This window comes from Miniopterus natalensis, chromosome 4 (genome assembly GCF_054644295.1).
Source record: "Miniopterus natalensis isolate mMinNat1 chromosome 4, mMinNat1.hap1, whole genome shotgun sequence".
NCBI lineage: Eukaryota > Metazoa > Chordata > Mammalia > Chiroptera > Miniopteridae > Miniopterus > Miniopterus natalensis.
Window position 1 is genome coordinate 36978364 of NC_142084.1, and position 8028 is coordinate 36986391.

The 8028-nt window shown below is 39.1% G+C and overlaps 1 long non-coding RNA gene across 1 annotated transcript in view; it reads right to left on the minus strand.

The window, feature by feature from the left end:
- Nucleotides 1-6219, minus strand: part of LOC107532533 (uncharacterized) — a 90803-nt gene extending 84584 nt beyond the window's left edge. Inside the window, exon 1 of the long non-coding RNA XR_001602749.2 lies at nucleotides 6176-6219. This is a non-coding gene — a long non-coding RNA (uncharacterized LOC107532533). The remainder of the gene's footprint in view (nucleotides 1-6175) is intronic.
- Nucleotides 6220-8028: the final 1809 nt, after the last annotated feature.

Consider the following 8028-nt stretch of genomic DNA (forward strand, 5'->3'; position numbering starts at 1 on the left):
GCCAAAGGTTAAAGACAAAGAGAGAATCTTAAAAGCAGCAAGAGAAAAGCAATTAGTCTCCTACAAGGGAGCACCCACACAACTGTCAGCTGATTTCTCAACAGAAACTTTGCAGGCCAGAAGAGAGTGGCAAGAAATATTCAAAGTGATGAAAAACAAGGACCTACAAACAAGATTGCTCTACCCAGCAAAGCTATCATTTAGAATTGAAGGTCAGATAAAGAGCTTCTCAGACAAGGAAAAGCTAGAGGAGTTCATCACCACCAGACCAGTACTACATGAAATGTTGAAGGGTCTTCTTTAAGAAGAAGCTAATGAACAAAAGAATCTGATGAACTAAATAGATCCAGAGACATTGACGCAGGCAACAGATGATCATATTTCAGAGGAAAGAGGGAAGTGGGGTGGAGGGTGGGAAGAGATTAATCAAAGAAGCTATATGCATATGGACACAGTCAATAATGGGGTGAAGGTCTGGGGAGGAGGTGGAAGCAAGGTGGAGGGCGTCAATTGGAGAAAAAAATGGGACACCTGTAATACTTTCAGCAATAAAATTTTTTAAAAAAGCAAACTATATGCGTAATATTTTTTTCATGTTCTAGTGACTACTACTTTAAGGGCTTTGGTTTTTTTAAACTGTTTTTTTGGAAGGCAGAAAAACTAAAGCAGGTGTTGGAGAGAGATGACTAATCAGCTGTCACTCTAGTTTTCCTATATGTTCTCAATTCTGATGATGATTAGAAAATCAGTTGGCTTCTTTAGAACTCCTAGTTAACTATTTGGATGCTTGATACTACCTAAAAAATAACCCATTGCACATTGCAAATAAAACTAAAAGAGTCACAAAATTAAATCTTTTGAGTCAGCCCAGTTTTACTAACTAGCCATGCATCTCTTAGATGAATGATAGTACAAACATCTACTGAGAACTTATTACATACCAAGCCCAGTGCTGAGAACTTCATATTCATTTTCTCATTTAATCCTCACAAATACCATGTGATAAATATTACCCCTGTTTTTCAGATTGAAAACTAGGACTCAGAAAACTAGGACTCAGAAAGATTTAGTGACTTGTGCAAAGTGGAATCCAGCTCAGGCCTGAGTGACTTCAGAGCCGTCGTCAAATGACAATGCGTTGGGATAGAAACTACTAGACAGACAGCATAACTGTGTTATACTGACTAGGTAGGAGCAGTAAGGTGCCTGAATTGCAGGTATTGAAGAATGAAATATGGTCCCCTAGTTACATTATGAGGTCAGTGTTTCAAAATGTAATCATAGGATCAGAGGGCAAGAAGAACCCCAGTGGCTCTCTGACAATATTGGAATATGTTCAGACAAGGAAGGTAGAGTGTAAAATTGTATATATGATGTGATTACAACCATGTGAAAGTAATTTATGTATATGGACTAGGATGGGAAGAGAACTTGGAAAACTGTATTTATTCATGTGAAGGGATAATAGGTTATTACATTTTCATGTTATATTTATACAATAATTTTTTTTCTTAAAAATAAGATTAACATTCCTTTTTCTAATATGTGAAAGTAAGATATGAATCCTAACATGAGTGCTGATTTTGAGAGGGATGTAAAATACCAGTGCTAGGATGAGGGGCACCTATCAACACTTCACTACTGCCTTCTGCAGCTTTAGTGATGCATGCAAAAAGTTGCCTAAGAAAAATAAGGTGCAGAAAGTGACAAATTTAGTTATAGGACACACAAGGCAGGAGAGACAGGACATACATTGTGAATGCCACCCTTCAGCACAGTCACATCTTAATTTTATTTTGATTTGGAAACAATCTCAACTACTGAAAATTTGCAAACACACCAAGAAGGGTTCTTCTTTTTTATTCCTGAATGATTTGAAAGGTAGCTGGCAAACCAATGCCCTGTCACCCCTGGGTACTTTAGTGCCCATTTCCTACACACAAGGACTTCCTCCTTCACAATTGCAATACAACCGACGAAATCAGGGACATGGCATTCATACATCACTGTCATCTGCTCTTCAAAGGACACTGAAGTTTCACTGTTGCCTTGACAATGTCCCTTAATAGCAAAAGCACCTGGTTCAGAACCATACATTGCATTTACTTGTCATGTGGCTTCAGTCTCCTTCAATCTGGAACAGTTCCTCAGTCCCTACTTGACTTTCATGACCTAGATGCTTTTAAAGATTATAGGGTAGTTATTTTGTAAAATACTTCTCAACACTTTGGCAAAAGTATCACAGAAGTGATGCTGCCCTCTGGTTGCACCCTGTCAGTGGTACGTAATCTCTGTGTATCTCTTCACTAGTGAGGTTAGCTTTCATGCCTCCATTATGGTGGTGTCTTACTCCTGTTTCTTTTAATAATTAGCAAGTATTTGTTGGGGGGAGAGGTTTTGAAACTATGTAAATACTCCATTTCACATCACACTATTTATTATTTATTCATTTCAGAGTAGATTCATGGTTCCTGACTCAGTGAGTGGGTTACAATCCTCAGTATATCCTTAGAGAAGGAGACCAAGAGCTACACAGTCTCTTGAAATCTTTTCTGTGTAGTATTTTAACCAGGTGTATGGAGATCCTACTCCTACTGCCTTGAATTATGAAAATACCCATCCTGACTTCATTTCTTCTTATCTTGTAAATTAGTCTCCAAAAGAGAGATGGGGAAGGACGAGCAACAAGGAGAACTGGAATAATCCTTTATTCATTCCAACATTTGACAAGGGTTAGTGAGGGCCCCCGCGGACCAGGCGCTCAGTGAGGCTGTGGCCTCAGCACGCCCGCTTCCAGCCCAGGCTGGGCCCGGGGGAGGCAGCACCCGCCCCTACTGCCCTGCGGCCGCCTCCCCAGCGCTGTTCACTTCCACTTCTCTCCGAAGACGGGGTGTTTATAAACCAAACATCGGTGTTTTCATACGGAGTCGAATTCAGGAGTCAAGTTAGGGTCATGATCTTAACTTCTACACGCCAGGTATGCCACCCTGGCAAACGGTGAACACAGCAGAGCCGTCCTTGTCATTACTGCACTACTGCTCCTAACCCTTCCTCCTCCGTTGTTTTAAGAGCAACACCATCCCCTGGGCCTCATTTTCAACATTCTAGTAGAGGTTGATTCACAGCAGCATCTTTACTTCATCGTGCCTCATGCCTTCCCCTCTTCTTCCTCTCCTCTCACTCCCTCCACGGGCCGCCTCTGTCCACTCAGCTCTCTCGCATCACCTTGTTCTTTGTCACTCTCCACTGCCCTTTGTGCCGGGTCTCCCTCCCCTCTGCCTTCCCTGCCTTCCCTCTGGCAGGCATCTCATCTTAGGGCCTCTCTTTTCTCTCCATTCTGATCTCATGGCCTGACCTTTGCACTTTTTGCTCCAGTTGTACTGTTGGCTTAAGGGTTTGGAGATAAAGCTATACCTTGCTAATCTGAGTTGAATAACTTTTTTAAAAAGTTTTATTTTTTATTTTTTTAAGTACATGGAAAGGAAGTCTTTGGCTTAGATAAATCTAGGTTTAAGCATTCATTTACAATTTGCATATTACTGGACAGTTAAAATCATTGCTGCCAAGTCTTATTAACTATTTATATACAAGTATTGTTTCTAAGGCTAGTATTTCTTTTGTTATTTATGGAGTACGCTTTTTCCTTAGGTAGCATTGAAATAGAATATTTACATAGTCCTAAAACATCTCCCCCCACAAATACTTGCTAATTATTAAAAGAAACAGGAGTAAGACACCACCATAACCGAGGCATCAAAGCTACCCTCACTAGTGAAGAGATACACAGAGATTATGTTCCACTGACAGGGTGCAACCAGAGGACAGCATCACTTCTGTGATATTCTTGCCAATGTATTGAGAAATATTTTGGCAACTCACTCTCAAATTATTCAGGAAAAAGAGAAGAATCCTTCCTGGTGTACTTGGTGTAGCTGAGATTGTTTCCAAGTCAAAATAAAATTAAAATAAGATGTGACTGTGCTGAAGGGTGGCATTCGCAGTGTATGTCCTGTCTCCCCTCCTGCCTTCCCTCTGTGCCTTGTGTGTCCTATAACTAAACTTGCCGCTTTCTACACCTTATTTTTCCAAGACAACTTTTTGCATGCATCACTAAGGCCACGAAAGGCAGTGGTGGAGTTTTGTTGTGTGTCCCTCATCTTGGCCCTGGTATTTTCACATGCCTCTCAAAATCTTTCTTCCCCATAGTATTAGAAAACTTATTCTGAATCAATTTCGCCACTAGAGGTCAGCAGTGTACCGTCTCAAAGACGAGGCATACAGGTGACAAAGTCCTTAAGCAGTTCCCAGTGCCCTTAAATGGTATTCGTGGCATCTTTCAGTTTGTTCTGAATATCTCCTGACAGTTGTCAGACGTGTTATGAGGTAACATGAGTGGTCACTCTAGGTGATGTTCCGCATGTGCCTGGTGCTCTGGAAGGGTGAAGAGCCACGACTGTAACCATGGGGAAAACTACTCACTGGGATGTGACGAGAGGCAGTAAGATGATTTGATAGACAGTACTGTGAGCTCTGAAGTGAAAAGACACCGTGGAAATCCGGTGTCATCCTCTAACGCAGCTCAGACATGTCTGCTTTCTATGAGATAGAAAAAGGGAGGACCCCGAACAGAACATCCATTCATTCGACCAATATTTAGGTGCATACATGTACTTGGCAATGAGGCTACGTGAATGAAGATCAGTTGGTGCCCCAAGGAATTTAAAGAATCAGGCATTTATGAAATCCTAGTGGGCTAACTTCCTACCTAGTAAGTAGTGCAAAACCTCAGGTCCTGACACAGCCTGACAGAAGAATTCTCCCAAGCTGATTATTTTTAGTATAAGTGGTTACCAGGGAAACAGAAAACTTTGAGGACTATGCTTGTGTACTGAAAGTAAGAAAGGCCATGAGCAGCCAGCATTTTAGAGCCTTGCTAGCAACTCATGTGCATTCTTTCATGGAATATTAGTTATCACCGTAACGAGCTCCTGTGCCCTTCAAAGAATCGCTTTGTCTTATTAAAACAGAACCCTCTTTATGCTCTGAGAGCCCAATGATTAGTCTTGATTTTAAAGCAGATTACTTTAGAATAATTTCGTGGAAGATGTAGCCAGCTGAAATGATTGATAATGGCAGATTCATATATAGAGAATCAGAGAAACCCAAAATCATAGGAGCTGGAATGGAGTGGCTCAAAGATAACTCCCTCAGGAGAGCTTCCAGAACCATGGCAGGCCTGCTGCTGAGGGCGCGATGGTGAAAAACAGCCAGACATCCAAGGCTCACTCTTACATATGGGGATCCACCAAATGTAACTCATTGGTGTTGTTACTTGATAAATTCCTCAGTGTTATTTTGTACAATATTAGAGAAGCAGAATGAACTCTATTCCAGTCCCTCATTTGAGGAAACAAGGGTCTACAGTAAAGTGATTCATTCTCCACAGGCTTATGGTCAATTTCAAATATTTGGATACTCTACACTAGCTCATAATAAAGACTAAAATAAATTTTCTAACTAACAAACATACAAAGAATTGAGTGAACAAATATGCATGGAGTCAGAATTGGAACCCAGGTTCCCTCATTTTCAAACCAATGCTTGTCACACTTTTGATAGATCAGGGTTTCCCAAACCAGTCATTTGCATACCAATGTCAAAATTTTTGCCACATTAAATTAGCCATTTGATTAATATCATTTTTGAACTTGGCTTTGTTCTAGGCAACAGTATCTACAAGTTGAGAGTAGTTGCATTCATATATTTTATTACAATAAAATATGTAACTATTGTAACTATTTTTAAAAGCTCATCTTGTACAATCAGAGGCATACAGTTTGGGAAGCACTGATTAGATAAGACTTTGTCTAGAGGAAAATCAGCATCAAGACTGTATAATCATTCCTAATTATTTTCATTTTTGTCACACAAAGTTCAAAGCTTGATTCCATGGAGGTCTTAATGTCCTTCTGAATTCTCATTTGAGAAACTCTAAAAATACACTGGTAATTCAATTTTATTTACTGAACAAATTAAAATAACTGATAAATTAGCCAACTATTGGTTATTACCAGGAGATCATAATCCTGAGAAAAGTACCCAGTAGCAGTATGGTATACTATTAAGTGTAGTTTTGAAATCAAGTTTCAGCAAGCAGAATATATTCTTCACTCACCAAATTCGGGAACACACTCACTCTCCAATGAATTCAGTAACCTTTCAAGGGAAAAAAATAAGTAAAAAGGAAAATGTGAGTTCTTATTTAGGAATGAGATGAAACACATTTTGCAAATTGATGAGCTTAAAGTATCAGGGAACACACCTGGTTGCACTTGAAAGTTTATCAAAATGCATCCATTTAGCATATTTCACTTTAAAATACCCACAGTATGTTTAGAGCCCTCTAATTAAGACAAGTTCAAAGTTTTTATAAGCATGATGAGAGCATGGCAGACTGCAAGATCAAAATGCTCTGGAAGTTCCCTATTTTGTTATTATCATTTCTTCCTCACATAACTCATTGCTTTGTAACAACAGTTTTTAGTTTGGAGTTTCCCATTCTCTCTGAAAAATATTTTAAATTTCTGCTTTTATTTAGATGGTTTGACATTAACATAGGCATATTCCAAGATCACATGAATGTTCATCATAATAATTTATTTCTATGCATTTTCAGTGGTTTCTATTTGAACTTGTACGTTTTCCTAATTCAAAAACAGAAAGCTTTTAGTGCCTATTTTTAAACCAGTTTTTATTGAAAAAATATAATACAAATATGGAACGCTGTATAAAATAAATATATAGTTTAATGAATGCTCCCTTCATGACTAGTTTGCCAAAAATAATTTTAACTCCCTTTTTATATTCACTTACTGTTCTTTTTTTGTTATTTCAAGGGCAGATCTTAAGTATCAGCAACACCGTTTTATCCAATTTGCAACATTTTGCCAATGTTCTATTGCTCTCTAATTATGATGATCTTTTTGTATGTTATCTTTCTTAGATAGTTTGTCTTAGACTTTCTTTAAAGTTTAAATGATCTAGCAAGATACATGTTTGGTTTTGGGAGTTTTAAAAAGGTGAATGTGCTAATATATCCCTATTCTACTTTATAGCAATTATTTTCTTGCATCCTTTAAATGGATTTTATAATCCAAGGATGCACTGAACAAAAACCATAGGATTCTTGTCTGTTTAAAAGACGTATGTGTTTTTAAGTGTCTTTTAACCTACAGGTTTTCTTTCCATTCTCCCCCCCCCCCCCAGGTCATGCAAATTATTTTCTTTTTGTTAAAGGAAAGGTCTTTGTTTTTTGTTGTTTTCGTCTTGTTGTTTTGTTCCATAGCCAGATTTTGCTAATTTTATCCAGGAGGTAGATTTAATATATATCTCGGCCCTCTGGGTTTTGTGTAAGGGTACCACTTTGGGGGTTTGACCGGGTCAGGTTGCAGGGTTTTTTCCTTTTTTGTTTTTTCCCCCTGGCAAGACTATTTCATAGATGGTGGTGCAACCTTCTTCCTTCAGAAAGTGCCGCACTATCGGGGGTTCTCTTTGTGATGTTGGTGATGCTGGTGCTCAGCGTCCAGATCAAAGTCTCTCAAAAGTCTTCTTCTTTACACCCCACCCACAGCGCCTTTTAGACATTTCCTATCTCCCCCTCCCCTTGTGAAATTGTATTTCCCCAAACTTGGAGAGCCATAATTTCTTCAAATGTGCAGGGGTGGGCAGAAGGACATTTACAGCTGTTCATATGGAAAAAGACATGCAAGTTATGATTATGGTAATAGCTTTGTTAACTCAAAGGAATAAAACGTTTCACGTACTCGCAACTGTGAACGTACGTTTGCCCACCCCTGTATCTCAGTCCCATACCCTCTTTCCTTTCTTTCTGGAACTCTGATGACACAAATGCTAGATCTTTTTTGTGGTCTCTCATTCCCGAGGTTTTGGGGTGTTTGTTCCCCAATGATTTTTCTCTCTGTTGCTCAGATTGGATGAGTTCTACTGAGGCATCCTCAAGTTTGCTCT